A 21,247-nucleotide genomic window follows, 5' to 3' on the forward strand; every position below is an offset into this window, starting at 1 on the left:
GATAATAAATGCTGTCTTCACTTAAGTCTGTCTCACAGTGAGTCCGCTGGGTCCTCTCACCAACCTGGTGGTCATTTCCCTGATTCCTGAATGTAGAATTGGAAGAGACATACAGAACCCTCACACTGGTCCTTAACTCATAGTGTAAGAGCTATTGTAGTAGGAAAAACCCAGTGAAGCCCCTGCAACTGACTCCCACCCTTACCCCGCATTGTCCCCAGCTAAGATAAATAAGCAAAAACAATATCACATCCGGGGGAAATAACATTCACATGGAATGGATGGCATTACATTGTTACAGTCTTGCTCTGGAACTATGTTCATTTTCCTGTTTTATGTCATGTTCTGAAGGGACCTGGACCATCTGATCATCCCACAGAACATCACATTGGTCTATCATATTGAAATATCATGTTAGTCGGACCCAGTGAACAAGAAAGACAAGTAATCTGGATGGCTTGATGAAACACATACATTCTAAAGGGTGGATAAATCCCATGAAAATTCGGAAACCTGTTACGCTGATGCAAATTTTAAGTAACAGTTATTTTTAAGTTTTTGGCATAATTTTAGATTTGTAAAGATGCAAAAAGAGAACTGAGGTTTTCTGTATACACTTTACCCAGCTTGCCTTTATGTTAACTTCTTGTGTAAGCATATAACATATGTCAAAACAAAGAAAATAACTTTGGTATAATACTACTATTATCTAAAGCACAGATGTCATTTGGATGGTGAAATGGTACAGTGGTCTAGGGTTCCAGTCATTTCCTCCAAAATCAAGGACAACTTATTGTACCTTGCATCTTCTACCACTATGAAAGAAGCATAACACTTTGTAGATCTTTTTGGGTGATGTGGGTGGTGGCTAGTTTTAAATAGAGCTTAGATTAAGAAAGGACTCAGCAGCATCTCCAACCTGCAGTATAAGCAGCCCTGCCACTTGGGTCATACCACTTGACACATCTCATGAAACTCGTGGTATCTGTGGAAAGGGAAAGGCCTCGACCTTTTGGCACGTCCCCCAAAAGGGTCACAGTGCAGCCCTTTAATGTTCTGGAGCATGGCATGCCAACTGTGAGAGAGAGCCATACACATTTGAGAAGAATCTCTTGACATGTTAACTGAGCCCTGATAGAATTTGAGCATCTGATCAGGGCACATCAAGTGACCATTGCAACCCAAACCGCCCAACTTGAATTGGGTAATAGCAGACCTATTCACAAGTGTGGGTGGATCTAGTAGCAATCTTTTAAAATGGAAGTGATACATGTGAGGTTGAGTTTGAGCTGGCCTGGAGGACACACGTAAATGGCATGAACAGACTGCCCAGGTCCTCATTTCTCCTACCACTGTGGCACCACCATTTCTTCCATAATCCATAGGGAGTTCCCTTGACTAGATGATGGAAAAGGAAAAGCCTGAGCTTGGTTGTGAATGAAAGAGGCTGCTACTTCACTGCAGACCTACTCAGGTTGAGAGCGATCCTCCTCCTTTTATTATTATTATTATTATTTGCTATATAGCCATTAAATTAATTAATTAGCTAATTAATTAATTTTGTTGTCTTAAAAAATTTCTTGGCAGTTACTCACAAATTTCATTCGAGCGCAAGTTTAAGTCTCAGCAAAGGAATAAAATACTGAAGGATTTTGACTTTAGTTTTGGGCCTGTTTTCTCTTGACCAGTATAGACAGTAACCCTCCTAATGGGCAGAGTTCAGGCCAGGGGTACAGGCTATCCATTTAGTGTGGGAGAGAACTGGCTCAAGAAAAGGCTCTATATGGATATGGTGGAGGCTAATGGCTGAGCTGGCGGGTGAGGGGTATGGAAGGAATAAGCTTGGAAGATTGGAGACAAGAAAGTTTAAGGTAGAGACCTAAAGGAATGACCACAAATTGTGAGGATTTTTATACCATATGTTAATAAACTGCAACAAGCATTCAATACAGCTTGGGAGAAGAGTGAGGAATAAGGGCATCGGTATCAGAGAGACCTACATTCAAATCCTTGAATCTGTCATTCACAGCCTATGAGACTGTGGGCAGATTGCTTAACCTTCCTAAGTCTCATCATCCCTGTGCTGGCTGAAAAATTACTGCTTGGCTATCGCCCATGAGAACATAACATTCTAACAATAAGCTTTCTGCTTCTGTACCCCCGCTTGCACAACCTACCTGTGGATTGACAGTTAGTAAATAGAAGAAAAATAGACTTTTGTGTTAAGACAGAATGAGGAATGGGATTTAGGGCTTAAAAACCCTGTACCTCTACATTTCAGGGCTGCTTAATTTGGGGTCTGCGTACCCCTGGCAGACCCAGCTGGCTGAATAAAGAGCGTGCTTCCTATAACTCACCGGTTTCTGGTGGTCTGTGTGTCTATTGGGGGCTGGCGGCTACAACATCCCCATCCAGCAAAAGGATGTTTTGAGAATTAGTCGATGTACACAAAGGGCTTATATGATAGCTGGCACATTGTGTGCTCAATAAATGGCAGATAGTTGTTATTGTTATTTCATTCAATACATTCAACAATTCTAAGAGATAAGGACTAATGGTTAAGTGTATCAGATAAGAAACTGAAGTCCAGGGAAATTAAGTGACTTAACCAGTTTATCAAGTGTCAGAAATGGGATGCAAATGAAGATTTGTTTGGCTTCCAAGTCTATGTATGGCTTTACACTCTGCCTCAGAGTAAATGCACTAGAAGTGAGATACATGACCAGGGCTTCCTACAGGATAAATTCTCTCTTCCCTACAGTAAATCTGAAAGGTGTGAAGAAAAGGAGATCTTTAAATCTGACAAGTTTAGTGACCGAAAGTAATCTCACAGAGTGATCTGATCACAGATTCCTAACTGGACAGGTCATAATGGGTAGTTATGCCTCAGGCCTATAACTTCTCTAGAAAAGGGTTTATCTTTGTCTTAAGCTCTGTCCATCATTCTTGTGTCAGTAGATTAACACACCTTTGAAATGTCAGAATAATCTTCTTTTTTTCAGATCCCTAGGAGTCATGACCCCTAGGAGCCATAAACACCTGTAAGGGAGCACGTAATTAATTCAAAATGTATAAAAGGAACTGTAGATCTCTTATTCTCTGGAGCATGAGATTTTGCCTCCAGCATGTTGTCAGTTTTGCTCAGATAAACTTACAAAAAATCTCTACAGGTTTGAACATTCTTATATAGGCACAGGAAAGATTATTCTCCCCATTTTATAGATGAAGGAACTTGAGTATCTGAGTGATTATATGACCTGACTAAGGTCATAATAACTAATAAATGGAAGAAGGTGGGATTTGAGTTACTTTCTCTGTCCTACTTAAACAAATACTCTTTTACTAGGGGCAGGATTGGTAACAGGATTTATTTTAGGGAAATTCTATGGGGTGATTCTAAGAAAACTATTATTCCATTGTCAGCGCAAGAACATCCAAACTCGTAGAGAATTTTAATCAGTTTTTCTGAGCCCAAACCGATGACAGTTGCTGGGAAGCAAGACCTCAATTGCTAGGAAGAAGACAGTTTGTAGTTTATTTTATGCTTCTGAAATTAAGAAGGGAACGTAAGGAAGAGTACAAAAAAGTGGGAGAAAGCAAGGTGGAGATTGGATTACAAAATCGATAAAGAGATTATATGTTCTCTTAAGGGCGGTTATGCTTATTTCAAAGGTGTGTTAACCTAGATACACAAGAAAAATGGACAGGGCTGGCTTAAGGCAAAGATAACCTCTTACTAAAAAAGTTATATGCCTGGGGCATGACTACTCACCTTGACCTGCCCAGTTATGAATATATGATCATAACTGTGAGTTTACTTTCTGTAGAACCCCTTTTCATCCACACCATCAGGGCTTGGGAGTTGAGAATGGTTTTAGCCTCCTTCTTAGTGCAGAGGACCTTCTTTACCAGGAGTCAGTAAGTTATTAATAGGGTTATAGCCTGACATTGGACAAAAGTGCCTTCTGTACAATTTGAACTTTTTGCTTCCTTGGTATTTACCTAACTTATAAAGTTTATGATTAGAGATGCCCATGACACAACTGTATGATAAATTCATGTATTTTAAGCAGTGGGTTGAGCACACACACTTGTGCACTGATGGAGTCCACTTTTTGGAGGAGGGTTCTCCTGGATGACTTTAGCATAAATTGCAGTAAGATGTTTTAGGCCCCTGTTTTGTCATACCCTCAGTGGAACCTAGCCAGGGTGCTTTAATGCCATACTCCTTGGATTTGTCCTGTAGTCTTTTCCTTTGTACCCTCCTCTGTGATAGTGTGCTGTAATATGAAACATATATATTTGGTCTTTGTCTCCATTCCTAGCACAGAGCTTCTAAAATCTTTATATTGTGTTGAGTGATAGGGGGATAGGAGGATCTTTTGTTATTCATAGAGAGCTCCTTTCAATTTGAGCTTTGATGGCAGAGGCTGCTGCCTGAGGAACCAACCCTGTGATTTGGCAGGCTGGAACTTATAACTCCACCCTTTAACCTGGAGGTTGAGTTAATCATTAACAGCCAATGATTCATCAATCTTGCCTATATAATTAAATTCCCATGAAAACTCTAAACAATAGATTTTGAGAACTTCTGGGTTGGTGATCACATCTAGGTGCTGGGAGGGTGGCACGCTTGGAGAGGGCGTGGAAGCCCCTTCCGCCTGCCCATACCTTGCTCTATTCATCTCTTCCATTTGTTCATTCCTCAATTGTATCCTTTATAACACCACTAAGTGTAAATAAAGTGTTTTCCTGAGTTCAGTGAGTTGTTCTAGCAGATTAGAACCGGAGCAGGGCATTGTGGGAACACCCTATTTATAGACAGTTGGTCAGAAATGGTGGCCCAGACGTTCAATTGATGTTTGAAGTTGGGGGCAGTCTTGTGGGACTGAGCCCTTAACCTGCAGGGTCTGCATTATTGGAGTAGTTAGTGGCAGGATTGAATTACATTGTAGGACACCCAGTTGGTGTCTGTAGAGAACCGGAGAATTCCTTGGTATGCAAAATCCACATGTGGTGGGCGTCGATGTATTTTGGGTAAAAAAGAACTAATACCCTGGACTCCACAGTTTTGATCCTTTCCTTCCCATCCCATCCCTTCACTCCCAAGAAAGGCCAAAGGCTAAAAGGTGAAATAAGGAAGAAACCAGGATGATTCATTCAAGACGGTTAACTTTTATTCAACATCTGCTCTATTCAAATATGTAGAGCTCTCTTTCTCAGCTGGCTTGGAAGGTACAGAGATGCAGCAATAAACTATTCCGCAGTCCCTGATTTAAAAACCATCTCCAGTGCCTTCAGGGTTCTTCCCCTTAAAAACTTGTAGGACTTGGTGTGTGTGTGCGTGGGAAGGTGATTTAGAAACCTTTTATTCTAAGGATAAAAAATGTAGCCTAAGGTCACAGAGGCTTTCTAAAGACACAGAGGCTTTTGTATTGGCATTTTCTTTTGTTATAGATTATCTTCATTTTTCTAACGCAGTTTTAGCACATCTTAAACATTTCAATATTTTTGAACGAAATTGGTGAGATGAGCTGACTTACAAGTGGAGCACAGAAACTTGATTCACAGCGAATTTGAGGGTACAGTTTAGCTATATTGAAGCTATGCATTTCTAACATAGATATTATTACACATCACAAACGATTATGTGTGAGGACAAAAAACTTGTACTTAAAAAAAAATTCACCTCCCTCCCCTTCTCCTACTGAATAGACGAATACATAAACATACGTGAATGACTGGCTCTGAGTGTGGCTGTTTTATTACTTTTAAGATTTGAATTCAGTAATCTTTGTTGAAGATCAGCAGGAGGAAGGATTTGTGTAGGAAACGAAAAGAGGTTTAACTCAGTCCCTACCGTTTCGGGACTTTAAAGTGTAGTAGGTTAGGGACAGACACGCCACAGGAGGAAGTAATGAAACCTTTTACTAGAGGCATGATGAAAGGGCTGTGGGGGTTCAGAAGAGGTTGAGTTTCCCCAGGACTGGGGAAATACTGCGCGTGCTAGGAAGAGCTTGGCGCAGTGCATGTAGAATCTGGATTCTAGAACAGGTTCTCCCTCTGATTTGTCCCTTGACTTTGCACTAGTAAATTAGGTTTGTAAATTAAACTCTCCAGATTTGTTTTCCACTCTGAAACTCTAGGAGTTGGATGGGCCATCAGTTCTCTGGGACAATGCCCTCGGTGAGATTTATTTCTATCGTTTCTCGCCCTTACAGACCTCACTCTCTCCGTGCAGGCAATGAGTGCGGCCCCTTTAAAGGAACCCTCGACGGTGGGAGCCCCCGGTGCCCCGCGCTAGGAGGCAGGGGCGGGGCGCCCGGGACCCGGGCTTCTCACGCAGCTGGGGACGCCGTCGCGTCACGGAGCTCGCAGCCAATCAGTATAAAGCCTGTCGGGACGCATTACTAGGGCGACCGGCCGGACACCTCCCCGCTTCGGGATGAATTAGCGGCGGGTTCTAACCGGAGGTTGTGACCCCACGGATTCCCCGGCTCGCGCACGCGCTCCCCACGGTGTCGCGCGTGATCCCCTGCTGGCCACAGGTGGGAGACTGGAACTGTCAGGTTCGGGTATGGCGCTGGGAAAATGGCGGCGGCGGCCAGGGTATCCCCGAGTTGGTGGAGGGGGAGCGGCCTTATGGGCTCTTCCCCCTGACCCACCGGCCTCTCGGGCGGTGGCCGGGGTAACGGTCACTTGACCTGGAATTGGGGGCCCGACGTAGGTGGCGGCGTCGCCGGCTCAGGTAAGAGGAGGTGCGGGGAAGCAGGCAACGGCGTCAGGGGCTTCGCCGGCCGGGTCCGCGAGGTGGCCGCGGGATGTGGAGAGCCAGGTGTCTTGTCGCTATTGACACATGAGCGTTAACAGGTTCCTGCTTCAGACCTGGACGGGTCTGGGAGCTGCACTGCCCCGAACGCAGTCCGAGCTCTGCAGCTGTTAAATCAGATGTGCAAAACGTCCCAAGTGGCCGCCACGTGAGAGTCTTGGACGTGAGTTGTCTAGGGCGGGGGCTGTAGCTGCCTTATCTGTGTATCTTCCAGGCGCCAGACACCTGCTTGCTTGTGGGTTCCAGGAAAGAAAAGGCAGGCCTTACTCAGGGGCTGATGTCACGTCTGATCATTAAGGTGTATCTTAACTTCTGCTTCCCCATTCGAAGAGAAGAAAAAGGAAGATAGGGCACCGAGGTGTTTTGGAGAAGTTTTGCTTCCTTGTGCTTAACCTGGTTCAGGTGGGTTCCCCAGGAGCATTGAATCTTCCTTCGAAGCTCATTTATTGTATTCCATGTGAACGTGTCTGTAATTAAGACTGAAGATTGTAATTCAGTTTAGCCCAGGAAAGTATGGAAAATAGGTATTGGTAAAGGTCTTACAGAGTTGAAATACTGTCTATTCATGTTAGTGGCTTCTTTGGGCAAAGGCATGTCATGAAATGTAACTAGTTGGTTTAGTTTTCAGAAAACTTGATGAAAATTCTTTTTTGCAAAACATTTTTAAAAGTAAAAGAAATAAATTTTTTTACTTAAAAAAAATTTCTATGGCCACTTTGTACTTTGATGTGACAGATAAGCATAACATTAAGAGACTTTTCTTTTTGGTAGCAGGCTTGACTTTGCGGAGTGCCTTGTTCTGTTACTGAGAAGGCACAGTGGCACTGTGTTCAGTGATCGGTCGGTCGCTACTGTCTTTGGAGAGCCGGTTATGAGTCAGGCACTATGAAAGTGAGGCGTCTCTCTCTACCTTTTAACTTGAGCGGATGGAGTAGTTCATCTGTTGCCACCAGGCTTTTAGGCTGGCTGTTGCTGACAACCAAGAAGAGACAATGGGGACAACCCAAAAGAATCTTCCAAACTGGATCCATAGAGATTTGCTCAGTTTGGCCTGGGGCTTAAGTATGGTTTTTAGTTCCAACTCTGTCACTTAAAATATCTTAGGGAAGTCATACAACCTCTCTGTTAGTACCTTACCTCTGAAATGGGCATAGCATTTTTGTCCAAACTCATTGTACTGTTGTGAGAATGCATAAAAGGGCTTTAAAACGTCAAAAACACATGGTAACAGCTGACATTTACTCTGATATTTACTCACTATACATTTACCCTGCCAGGCTAACTCAGTCACCCAGAAACATTGTAAAGTGGCCACTTTTATCATGTTTGTTTTACAGACTGACATTTGTTATTTGCCTCAAGTTGAACAACTAACATTGTGATTCCAACTTATGTTCTTAACCACCATGCATACTGTCTTCCTGTATCCTGCAGATGTGTTACGTGTTAGAGAGATAAATATGAACAGATTTTTCAGTGAAGTAATTTTGTTTATGATCTTTTAATTGTATAAATAATAACTGATTCATTCCATTGGCATCCAGTAATGATTTATATGGCAATTACTATTTGGTGATTACTATATGGTGATATTATATGGTGATTAGTTAAGTGGTATATTCATGCTACCTTTGACTGTTACTTTAAACAATATTTTAAAACAAAGAGTTGTGACTAATTTCTAACAGGAAGCACAAATTAATAATTAAGGGGGATTTTAGCAAATAAATGATGAACTGATGCAGTGTGATAAGGACTCAGAAAGAGTCGCACTGGGTACAGAGAGCTAATTCTGCTGGGGTGACCGTGGCCAAGAAAAGAAGGGAGCTGACTATGGGATAAAGAGAGAAATGGCTTCTAGCCAAAGGAGGAGGCATTGAGAGTGCACGGATGTCCAGGGATCAGACCAGAGTATTGCTGGAGTTGCTGGGAGAGAAGCTAGGAAAGGTTAGGGAGGGCCAGACTGAATTCCCAGCTAAGAGAGTGACTTTATCTCATGGGCAGTGGGACCTATAGAAGAATCTTAATCGGATGAATAGCATGATCAACTTTATGTTCTAGAGCAGTGAGTTTGGTGACAGAGTGAAAGACAGTGTAAGGAGAGACTAGTTAAGGACAGTTTCCATACTCCAGATGAGATGGTGAGGGAGTGAACCAAGGTGTTGGCTGTGGCAGAGTAGAATCCACCACTACATTTTGAAGGCAGAATGAAAGAGTGACTGGGTGTGGGGGAGGGGACCACTTAGAGAGGGCGGACAGAGAAAAGTAAACTGTTTTGTTTTATGTTTGTTTTGTTTTGTTAACTGTATGGTTAGAGATTGGAGATATTGTTAACTCATTTAAGCAAAAAGAGCAGGCAGTTCTTTGTTCTTGGGTTTTAAAAAATTGTAAACCCTCTGAGGTTGTTGGGACAAATGTAACAAAATCAAGCTTATAATCTAGGCCTCTGATTTCTGAGACTATAGAAAACTTATATCATCAAAAGTCAGCAGAGTCTAGTGCAAATGTAGCTTCATTGGAGGAAAGTCACACAAAGGGAGCGGGGCAAATTAAGGTATGTTTGGGATAAACTGCTAGCATAATGGATATTAGAGGGTTTTTTTCCTTTTTAATTTTTTTTTATTTTCCATTTAGAGTTGACATTTAACAGTATTCCTTTTTTTACATGAATTTTTAAATATATTTGTACGGAAGCCATTACAGTATGGAAGTAACCACAAATGAATTCTCTAGTTGTAAAACTGATCTTCGCTTAAACATTCATAACATTAGAGTTGTCTGGCTTCCAACAGCATAACATGAACACATTCCAAATCAATTGGAAGGCGAAATTGCAAACCTTGCAAAGTTGCAGGGTTTCATGAATTCAGAACAGGGTCGAGAACTGCACCAAACATAAGCACTATATGATTCCATTTAAATGAAGTTCAAAAACATGTACAACTGTTTCTTGGTGATGGAAGTGGGAACAGTGGTGGTGGTAATCTCTGGGAAGGGGTGCGAGGAAAGCTGAGATGCTGGAAATGTTCTGTGCCTTGAGATGAGTGGCGGTTTCAGGGGTGTAAGTATATGTAAGAATTCTAGTTGCACACCTCAGATTTGTGCATGTTACTGTTATATTTTTATTTAAAAAGAGGCACTAGCGAGAACTTGGCAATGTTAGACCAATTAACTTTTGATGAGGAAAACCAGCAGGGTTGATGAGAGGTGCTTTAAAAGAATTTTAAAAGGGTACGAGGGGAATAAATGATGAAATATATATGTATGTATGTGTATATATATATATTTTTTTCCCCCCAAAATGACTTTTATATAATTGTCTTGGTAAGGCAAATGAGAAATCGAGGCTGTCACATCATGTTCTTTTACAGTTTGATCACAAAATTATGTCTCAAACTCTACCAATTGATTACTTTCTTGTCTTAAGAATTAGTGCGTAGTTGCAAGTGTAACGTAACTTTTGGTAAATATAAGATACATTGTGAAAATAAAATGATTTATATTTTGTTTAATTTTGGGGGGAAAACTAATCAAATTTCTTTAATCGTTATGAAATGTGGTCCCTGTTTGAGAAATCACCTTGTGGCCTTTCTCCCTACTATGCTAATTGCTCTTAGATAATGAGGACTAGCTGTTAATTCTTCTGCCTGCAAAATTTCCAATGTCATAATGGGCTAAGAAAAGCCTCTGGTGAGTTCCTGGTAGCAGTGAGATAAAAGCTCGAAAGAGGCCTTTGTGAGCTTCAGTCCAATTTGACAGAGTGTGTTCATTGCACCTCTACCTAGTCTTCTCCATCTGACTAGGGCTCTGGGGATCCTCCTGTGACAACCCAGAAGAGGCAGATGGAAGGGACACCTGAGGGGCAGCCATCAGTGAAAGCTGTCTGGAGATGATTAACCACTTTATTGGCCGTCTTTCACAGTTGAGGTTTCTGAAAACATAAATTATTCACTTCCTCATGGGAAATAGATTACTGTTCTACAGACGGTAAAGGGAAGTCTTTTGCCACCCTTAATTTTCTATCTCATACAGAGATCACCTCCAGTGTATGTTTGTAAGTGAATAGATAATCCCCTTGGAAGAACTCATGGAGCAGGGAGATGGCATGTTGGTGAGCTGGTGTCACAAGCAAATGATGAATAAAAGATAGGAATAAGAGAATGGTGAGGGAAGAGAAGTGACTGGTGGCAGCCATACTTATGGCTCTGTGTGGCTAGAGGGCAGAGTGAAAGGATTGCTCTTAACCCTGACAGCTACTCTTCCCTGACTGGAATATTTGCGTATTTTGGAAAGGCAGCTTTTTCTTGGCTCTTACTATTTCCGCTAGCCTGTTGTAATACAAATACTTTCTTAGAATTATTTTTTTTCTTTATATTGTGTAGCCTTTAAATAAAAACTTGCTCGTATGGCATTAGGGAGGAAAATGATGGTAAAAAGGAGTGGCTTGAACATTAAAATGTTTACTTACTTACTTAACATTTTAGATACCTACCGTGAACTTGGTAATGGGGACAGAGTTAAATAAGACATGGTTCCCAGCCTTGCGCTTACTGTCTAGAGGGGCGGGGTAGGGGGGAGATAAACAGATCAATGCCTTCAGTACAGAGATCATTGAGATTTCGTCACCTCTTATCATGTCTGGGTTTTCTATGATGAAAGGTAAGCAGGGCAGTGGTAAAAACTATTATGAGTTCCATAGGTAGTAATGGTTAATAATAATAACAATAATAATAAGACAGCCAACATTTATTGAGTGCTTACTAGATACTGGGTTCATTTCTAAGTACTTTAAGTTTTTAACCCCTTTAACCCTCACAGCTTTCCCTATGAGGTGAATACTATTGTAATCTTCATTTTACCTCTGAGGAATCTGAGGCCCAGAGAGGGTAAATAACATGGATTAGAACCTAGGTAGTCTAGTTCCAGAGTCTGTGCTATAATGCCTGTTTGAAGTCACTTTAAATTTAAAATATAGCGCACTTACGTGGTTTTAAATGTAAGAGATTGATTATGAGACTGTGCCTTGTATTATAAGTTATGTCCAAAATTTTTGAATATGCGTGCTGAATGTAATTTCCTGTTGCTGCTTAGGGTGATTCCCTCTGTTGGAGTTTTAAATGAGACATCCCTTTTGCCCTTTTCACTTTTCACCGTGCTACACGCTTGTTTTGGCACTGTTATATTACTCCTGCGTGTTCTATTATAGCATTCCGAAATGCATTGAAAATATTGGGTTTTTATTGTATGTCTTATCAACATATATGTTGATATTTTATGATGTAATGAAACTGGAGAATTTGTGAATTGCTGGAATAACATAGTTGTGAATGTGAATAACTACAGATTTAAAGTTAAGTTGAATTTTTAGCATGTCTGTTCATTAGGACAAATTGATTAAAAGAAGAATTATGTTTGCTTTATTCTCCGCCAGAATGGGAGAGAAGCCTAGAAGCGGATTGAAATAATCTAGTCCAGGGAAAAAACCTTATTTTGCTGTTTATTTATGGTAATAATGAAACCAGTACAATTTAGTTTTTCTTTCTTACAGAGAAGAAATACACTAGAAGTCAGAGTTAATCAAGATTGAGTCTTTGCTAGAGCTACCGCTATAAACAGTTCTTGTCTACTGAATGGGTTAATAGTCAGTGAACTGAGACCAAATTGGATATAATTATCCTCAGAGCCATATTTCTTTCTTTTTATCTAGATTTCTTTAACTCTCAAAAATTAAGGGTGCTATGTATTATTTTGAATTAAGAACTCTAAAATTGCATCTGGTTTTCTTTTTTTGCAATCGTGCTTCAGACTTCTCAAGAGCCTTTTCCATGCATATTTGTGAGCTCTTTACATTTCGAGAGATGGGTAAGTATTTGTATTAGTTTCTTGTGGCTGCTGTAACAAATTACCACCAACTGGGTGGCTTAGTACACCAGAAATTAATTTTTTCACAGTTCTGGAGGCCAGAAGTTCAAATGCAGAATCAAAGTGTTGGAGGGCCATGCCACCTCCAGAGAGTCTTGGGGAGAGTCCACCCCTCCCCGTTCTAGTTTCTGGTGCTGGTCTTCATTCCTTGGTTTGTGGTAAATCACTCCAATCCCTGCCTCTGTGGTCACATCTTTTTTTGTTTGTGGTCAAATCTCCCTTTGTACCCCTCTTAGAAGGATATATAGGATTATATTTAGGGCCTATGATAATCCGGGATAATTCCCCCTCTTAAAATACTTAATCATACCTACAAAGGTGGTTTTTTCCCTCTCTTCCCACATATGGCAACATTTACAGGTTTCAGGAATTAGGACGTGGGTATCTTTTAAGAATGTCATTATTCACCTGTGTTTTTGTTAAGCTATGTTTTGCAGGTGAAGAGATTAAAGTCACAAAGTTAGAATCACTTTCAGTATATATGTTTCTCTACTACCTACTTCCTTTAGGAATAAAGTAATAACTCTATATGTGGATTTGTTATACAGCAGTGATTAGGGATTCCTTTTTTAAAAAAATTAGACTCTACTTCAAGATAATTGTGGAGTCACATGCAGTTGTAAGAAATAATAGAGATCCCATATATACTTCACCCAGAATTTTTTGCAAGGTAACACCTTGCAAAATTATAGTACAGTATTACAACCAGAATATTGACATTGATACTGCTAAGATACAGAACAGTTTCACCATAAGGATCCCTTTCGTAGTCCTTTGATAGCCACACACCCCCTTTCCTACCACTGACAAACAGTACTATGTTGTCTATTTCTGTAATTCTGTCATTGTAGGAATGTTATATAAATGGAATTATACAATGTGTGACCTTTGGGGATTGTCTGTTTCATTTATCATAATTCCCTGGAGATTCTTCTAAGTTGTTGGCGTGTATCAAGAGTTTGTTCTTTTTTTCTTGAGTAGTATTCCTTACTATCCTTAGTATTCTTTGGTGTGGTTGTACCCACTGAAGGACATCTTGGGTTATTTCTAGTTTTTGGCTATTATGAATAAAGCTGCTATGATCATTCATGTACAGGTTTTTGTGTGAACATAAATTTTCATTTCACTGGGATAAATGTCCAGGAGTGCAATTGTTGGGGCATATGGTAGTTGCATAGACACCTGGGTTTATTTTCGAACTCTCAGTTCTATTCCACTGAACTATATGTCTGTCCTTATGCTAGTACCACGCTGTCTTAATTACTGTTGCTTTGCGGAAAGTTTTGAAAACAGGAAGTACGTGTCCTCCTTTGTTCTTCTTTTTAAAGATCATGCTGTCTATTTTGAGTTCCTTTCAAGTCCATATGAATTTTAGAATCAGCTGGTCAATTTCTAGAAAGAAGGCAGCTGCGGATCTCATAGTGTTTTTTAAAATATTTATTGAGTTGTGCAAGCATCACCACAATTTAAGAGCATTTTCATCACCTTAAAAAGAAATTCGGTGTCCATTAGCAGTGACATCTTATTCTCATCCCCCTTCCTTCTTTTGTCCTAGGCAGCTACTGTACTAATCTACTCTTTGTAGATTTGCCTTTTCTGGGTATTTCATATAAGTGGAATCATACAATATGTGGTCGTTTGTATCTGGCTTCTTTCATTTAGCTTAATGTTTTCAAGGCTCAAACATATTGCAGCATGTAACAGTACTTAATTTCTTTTTATGGCTGAGTAATAATCCATTGTGTGGATATGCCACATTTTAGCCACTTATCAGTTGATAGTGGGTTGTTTCCACTTCTTGGCTATAATGAATAGTCCTGCTATGAATAGTCTTGTACAAGTTTTTATGTAAATGTATGTTTCCATTATTCTTTGATATTCACCTAGGAGTTGATTTTCTGGGTCATGTGGTAACTGTACATTTAATCTTTTGAGGACCTGCCAGACTGTTTTCCAGGTCGTACCATTTTACAGTCCCAGCAGCAGTGTATTGAGGGTTCCCATTTCTCCACATTCTCATTAACACTTGTATTTTCTGTCTTTCTGATTATAGTATCCTAGAGAAGTTGTTTTATAAACAGCCTGGTGGGTATGAAATGGTATCTTATTGTGGTTTTGATTTGCATTTTTCTGATGGCAAATGATGTCAAGCATCTTTTCCTGTGCTTGTTGGGCATTCGTATATTTTCTTTTGAGAAATGTCTATTCAGATCCCTTGCCCATTTTTTAATTGGGTTATATGCCTTTTTATTATCTAGTTTCATTTTGGATGAGTTGTGTGGTGTCAAGGAATTGGTCCATTGATACACAAAGTGAGACTCCTGGCTGCTGGGCAGGGTGGAGGTTTCAGCTCCTCCCTAGCCCTTTACTGATACTACTCTGCTCCCTTACCGTCCCTACATAGCTTCTACTGACACCACTAGGAGAGGATGGCCTTTTTACCCCTGGGAGGTGGTGAAAGATCTTATTCTCTACTAGACCTTGCGTCATACTACTCACATAGGGATGCGAAGGGGTGCCTCATTACTGTCATGGGAGAAGTCTAGGCTGTCCAAATGGTCTCCATAGATGCTGTGTGGCAAAGAAGTGGGTCTTACTACCACCTGGCAGGGAAGAAAGTTTTGTCTTTGATATTACCTCTGCAGGGGTAGGAAGTTGGAGTGGGTCATGCCGAGGCACGGCTTTACAGCCTGGTGAGACTGAAAGTTTAGGCTCCCTACTTGGCATTTGCTGTGATAGGTTGGGGTGAGCCACAGTTTTTTTTGTGGTTTTTTGCTGGAGTACACTGGTTATTGCATAAAAAATTTCTGTTTTGCTATGCTGCTCTTTTCTTGGTCCTTTGAAAGAGCAAAGGCTTTGTTTTATTTGCCCCTTTTGCATTTCTGGATTACTGGCTTCTTCAGCTCCCTGTCCGTGTGGTATATGATGCAGAAGGAAAAGGAGACTCACCACTGTGTGGTTCCGTGGGTCCCAAGGTCCAGGGCTGGTTTGCCTCCTCGTCACTTTCAGTCTTTTTTCATTTATTTTATATATAACGTTCAGGGTTTTTAGTTGCGTTTAGCTGGAGCAGTAGGGAAAAGTACATTTACTCAATTTTACTGGTTGTGTAAATTGGACTAGGATTACTTTTGTTGACCTTAAGTAAAAAGTCAGCCAGATATTTCTCCAGCACAATGTTTTTTTCGGGAACAACGAAGATTTGCAATCGGGATCATGCAACCATGGCAGGCCACGTGCGAGTCCTCTCATATAAAGGAGAGGAAACTCTTATAGAGGGGAAGAGGAGCTTGGAAGGGCTATTACAGAGTTCTTCCTTTTGTACTTTACTATTGTCATAGCGGGTGAGAGCTCCCCCTTCTGGCCTCTCTACTTCATTTTAAATGAGGTTGCTGTTTACTAATTTTTCACACTTTCTTATGCAAGAAAATTAATTTTGGGTCAGTTAGTTGGAAGTGACAGTTTAACTATATGTCTTTATTTCCCCAGAGAGTAATTCTGTGGGTCACTGTTCAGTAAAACCAAATCCTTATTAGTTTTAGATCTCTTAAGAAGCTTGACCATCCAATGAATTCATTTATTTTTGCATTTGTATATAAATTTGTAGCCTAAATTTATGATTTAGTATGTGATAGACAAAAATTTATCTGAATGAAAGAGTAATTTTTTGGAGGGGACTAACTCAGTTTTTCTAGTGGTGGTTAGAGATCTTGAAGCTATGGATTTTTTTCTAAATGAAGAAATAGACATTGTGCATAGTGGTTATTTGTGAAAGTCTTTGAAATGCACCAAATGATTACTTGGAAGGTAGGCAATGTCTAGAACACTTTTTCTGGCGATCTGATCTGTAGGGTCTGCAGCTTTTATTTTTTATTTTACAACTTTTGTTGTAAAGTTGTGAATAACTTAAAGCAATGCAAATAATTCTTGTCCTTAGACATGCAAATGAATTTGTTGGTTGGAGATACAGCTGATTTCTTTTCCGCCTTTGCAGAAGAAACCAGTTTTGGATCTATTAAGCAGATCTTTCACCATTTCTGCTTGCCTCTAAGTTTATGCTTTTTGGATTTGAGTTTGAACCAGCTGGAACCATTTTATTCTGTAATTAATTAATGAGTTAAGTAAAATCATAGATAGGTATTCATTTTATATTTGTGTGGAAGACACCATGTTATTTATTTGTTTGTTTGTTTAAATTATCCTTTAATAGTTTGAACTCTGAATTTTGCCTGATGGGCTTGAATCCCAATGTAGCACTTACCGTCATTGTGATTTGGAGCAGGAAATTTTTATTTTTTTAACCTAAATCTGTTTACTCAGGGTAAAAAGGGGCCACAGTGCTATTTTTCTGTTGTGGTTGTTGGGAGGATTAAAAGAGTTGATGCAAGTGACACATTTCTCACAGCACCTCATACATCTTAACTCTTTTTTATTAGAAGGCTGTGGGCAACTAATTTTACCTTCTTGAGACTTAATTTCTTAATCTGTTAAAAAAAAATGAGGGGACTTTTTACTTGGTTAGGATGTAAAGTTTCCCTGGCAAGAACTGAAAGGAATGGGATGCGGTAACTGACAATAGTTGCTTTTGAGAGGAAGGACATTTTTAACATGCAGGTGACCTTGCTGCTCTGAGAAAGGGGAAGGTAGAGTTTGCTCTGGTGAGCAGTTAGTTAGGACAGCAGCTTGCTAGTTCATGTTGGTAAACATTGAGAAGATCTGCTCTGCCTGCCTTTGTACTAGGAAGAAGCTTTATGGCTGGAAATGTGGCTTAACAGGGTAACAATTATCATTTTGCTTTAAAAAAATTTGGAGGGTAGATCTTAATAGATGGAAGGCTTTGAGTTCAGCGCCTTGACAGATGTGGGCATACTCATTAGGGAGTAGGAATCTGAAAGGGCTGAATTTTGCTTAACCTAGGGATAACCATTTGGAGCTTCAAGGACAGTTTTTGGTTGAGTAGGGATGTGGGTGATTAAAGAAGAGAGAGGAACAGGAAAGTTGGCTCAGGGATATCTGTTATTTAAATTATCTGTTCCTTCAGACCCTCCGTTTTACTTAAGGGTTTTTTGGGGGCATTTTGAGGGGTAAGGGTGGATGGAAGCAGGGTAAAATTGGTGAATTGGCTGAGTCAGAAGAGGGGATCCTGAGGCTGAGAGACTTTTAAGCTCTTCAGAAATTGTTAGTGATCTCAGGCAGACCTTGGCTTTCTGTGGGTTTTGTAATTGGAGCAGTTGGGGGATGGTTCAAGCTAAGGGAATCTTCAGCTACTGTTAGTTTAGGATAATGAAAATAAACCTTAACGGACATTGTCTACCATATGAACAACAAGAAGTTTATACATAGGTAGGTGACTATAGTTATAATTGGTTTATACATTCATTTTGGTATAACAGAATTAAGTACTACTATAACAAAAGCAGCAGTTTGCCTAATACAAACATATTTTAAAGTTTTATGCAGAATGAAAAGGTCCTTGTAATTCGGCTTTGGAATCAGAGTCCAGGAAATGGGGAGAGTGTGTCATGCCTATTTTCTTCCATTAAGGTCTTTGAGTTCCTGTAGCGATCTTTGGAACTTGAATACCCCAAGTGTTAAGGAATGTGGGGAGGGGGGCAGGGCTGCCCTTTATTCTACTATCTCTGGAGATTGGGATCTAGGCTAAGATTTCGCCTTCCCTGACCAGATTCTGGCTAGGGGTGTTACTATCAGGTAAGAGTTGAAACTCCAGTACCCTTACCAGTTGTAACATTGCCGCCTCCCTGTCTCCCTGAGCGACTGGGGCAAGGGATGGAAATGGGTATGATGGATGGATGAATGGGTGGGACACATACTGGGCTCTCACTGCACTCTTCTTGCATTCCCGTCCTAAGTACCATGACCATCACCATCCTTCTGACTTTCTGAGTCAGTGAGCCTTTTAATTAATCCAGTGAGTACTTGAATGTCTCGCTTCCGTGGGCCCATTAAGCCTTTTTATACTGTGAGTCATCTGACTAGCCCAGTATGCTGTCCTCAAACTCTGCTTTCCGTTTCTTTTCCCATTTGTCACCTTTACTGGCTGAAAGACAGAGTTGGGATTCTCTTCTGGGAAGCTAGCAACAAAGGATGAGATGATGTGTGCACTGTGGGGAAAAATAAATTATGATGCTTCTGAACCATGGGCAATTACCAAGGCAGTTTCTGGTTATTGAATGTGCTTTCTAAAAGCTTTGAGTAAGTCTTTGTAATGGTTTCTATGCTTGAAGTGTTTATCCTGCTTCATGAAGCTGAACAAGAAGCTTTTGTGAATTGATTATACACAGTTCTTTTGTTTATGTTGTTGTATTTTGAAATGTTCTATGGTTGTTCTATAAACTTCTTTGAAAAATAAGCATTTCTGTTAGAGAGATGCATTATAAGTTTCCTGTTGATAGAAAATAAAATGGTACATTTCTTTCAAAGAACAAAACCTGACATTTCTGTTTGGCATTTGGTCATGTGATTCTTTTGGAAATCTTTGTGTTAAAATGTGGTACCATTTTGTTTAGAGTCCAAAATATTAAATGGAATATGTTCTAGAGTTCAGCCCTTATATTTGATGCTGTGTGCAATAACTCTTTTTTATTGAACTCAGATAGATGCTTATGTGACATCATTAGCTGATACCTTTGAGTAGTGAGGGCTTTTTTTTGGGTGGTAGGTGGAGGACCGGGGTATTTTATCTATGTGGATAACTCTGACAACCGATTTTGGCCCTGTCCTCTCCCATCTCTAGGCTCATTTCTCCGTATCAGTCCAGTGTCCATTTGAAATCCCTGGTCGATGCCTTCAGTCTCAACTGGACTAACACTAAATTCATTCTCAGCCCATCTTCACTTTCTTCCTGAATATGTCTGTTTCTGTCTTTTTAGTCACGTAGGCTTGAACCTTTATATTCAATTCGACCCCCTCTCCTTTTTGCTGTTGCTTTGTCTTTTGTGATGCTTTTGATGTTTTTTTTTTTCTCTTCATTTTTATGCTTGCATTATTTTACTTGTCTACTACTTGGTTTCTAAAATAACAGCTTCCATTTATTGTGTATGTAATATAATAAAATTTTTTTCTAGTTATTGACCCTGGATCCAGACACAGCTTCAAAAGTCCTTGGAATTTCCTGAGTGGTAAGAGTATGTTTTGTTATTCATAATGAGCCCCCTTTAAACTTGTACCTGAGTGTATGCTGCTGAAGTGACTCAGGGTGGGCCCTACAATAGTTAGCCATACCAGAAAGACTTAGTTCTCCCTTAAAGGGTTGGAATTTTACCACCCTCTTGTCTCTGGGATGGGGAGGGGGACTGGAGATTGAATTCAGTCATGTGGCTGGTGATTTAGTTTATCATGCCTATGTAATGAAATGCCTTATGTAAATTCTGGGACACTGGAGTTTCTGTGTTGATAAATGTATTCATGTACTGGGAAGGTGACGTATGAATTTCTCAGAGAGGGCATGGATGCGCTGAATCCCCCTATCCTCTCCCCGTTTGCTCCACACATGTCTTCCACTTGGCTATTTCTGAGTTATGTCCTTTATAATAAAACCGTACTTGTTTAAGTATAGTGTTTTCAATGAGTTCTGTGAATCATTCTAGCAAATTATTACACTTAAGGAGGGTTGCAGGAACCCTTGAATTTGTAGCCAAGTTGGACAAAAGTTCTAATAGCTTGGGGACATCTGAAGCAAGGGCAATATGCTTGGGTATCTTGTCCTTAACTTGTGGGATCTGATGCTAACTCCAGGAAGTGACTATCAGAACTGAATTGTAGGACACCCAGTTGGTGTCAGAGAATTGGTGCCAGCATGCACTGTGCTTATTACCCTTTGTTAGGCATTATGGTATTTGATGTAATACTACAAGTTCTGGTTTTATCATCTGTGTTTTATAAATAAAGAAAATGAAGCTTTTAAGAAGTCATATAATTTAACCCAGAGTCACAAAACGAGAAGTGTTGGAGAACCCAAGGCTTTCTGACCTTATAACTTAACCCTTTTATGCTGAGCCACCTACCTGCCTTCCTTGATCTAGATGTTACCCCCTTGCCCCCCAATCTGGCAGCTGTAGACCAAGGACTACTTTTTCTAAAATACACTTTTATCATATCATTTTTGAGTTCAAGAACTTTCAGTTCTCTTTTATTGCAGGGTAAAAGTCACACTCCTTAGCCTTGCAAGCCTCACCATAATCCATCAGGCCCAAACTAATAATACTGTCCCAATCTTTATATAAAAGAAAAGAAAATAAACACCTATTGTTTCTTGGAAGGGCCAGTGTGTATCTTCAGTGAACTGCACTGGAGATGGAAGATACGCCTAGTTACTTATAAACTATAATCGAGAAGTCAGAATATATTAAAAGAACATCAGCTTAAAAATAGCACATGCTGACCTAGTGAGCTGTACAGAAATTGAAATACTTCTGGAGTTCATGGAGCAGGTATATTTTGAGCTAGGTCTTGAAGAGATTTTAGGATTTCAGTAATTGT

General features: G+C 40.1%; 1 protein-coding gene across 4 annotated transcripts in view; it reads left to right on the plus strand.

Moving 5' to 3' along the window:
- The first annotated feature begins 6,379 nt into the window (after positions 1-6,379).
- The window catches only part of LOC105299139 (lysocardiolipin acyltransferase 1), a 166,657-nt gene continuing 151,789 nt past the window's right edge, over positions 6,380-21,247 (plus strand). The window contains exons 1-2 of one of the 4 annotated variants that reach the window (XR_002782894.1): positions 6,380-6,548; positions 7,044-7,231. The gene's annotated coding sequence lies outside the window, so the exon portion shown is untranslated. Of the gene's footprint in view, positions 6,549-6,631; positions 6,749-7,043; positions 7,232-19,833; positions 19,888-21,247 lie in introns of those variants that run through there. The other 3 variants (XR_002782893.1, XR_002782892.1, XR_002782896.1) reach the window with 3 other exon arrangements.

Source organism: Pteropus vampyrus, unplaced genomic scaffold (genome assembly GCF_000151845.1).
Source record: "Pteropus vampyrus isolate Shadow unplaced genomic scaffold, Pvam_2.0 Scaffold173, whole genome shotgun sequence".
NCBI classification, from domain to species: domain Eukaryota; kingdom Metazoa; phylum Chordata; class Mammalia; order Chiroptera; family Pteropodidae; genus Pteropus; species Pteropus vampyrus.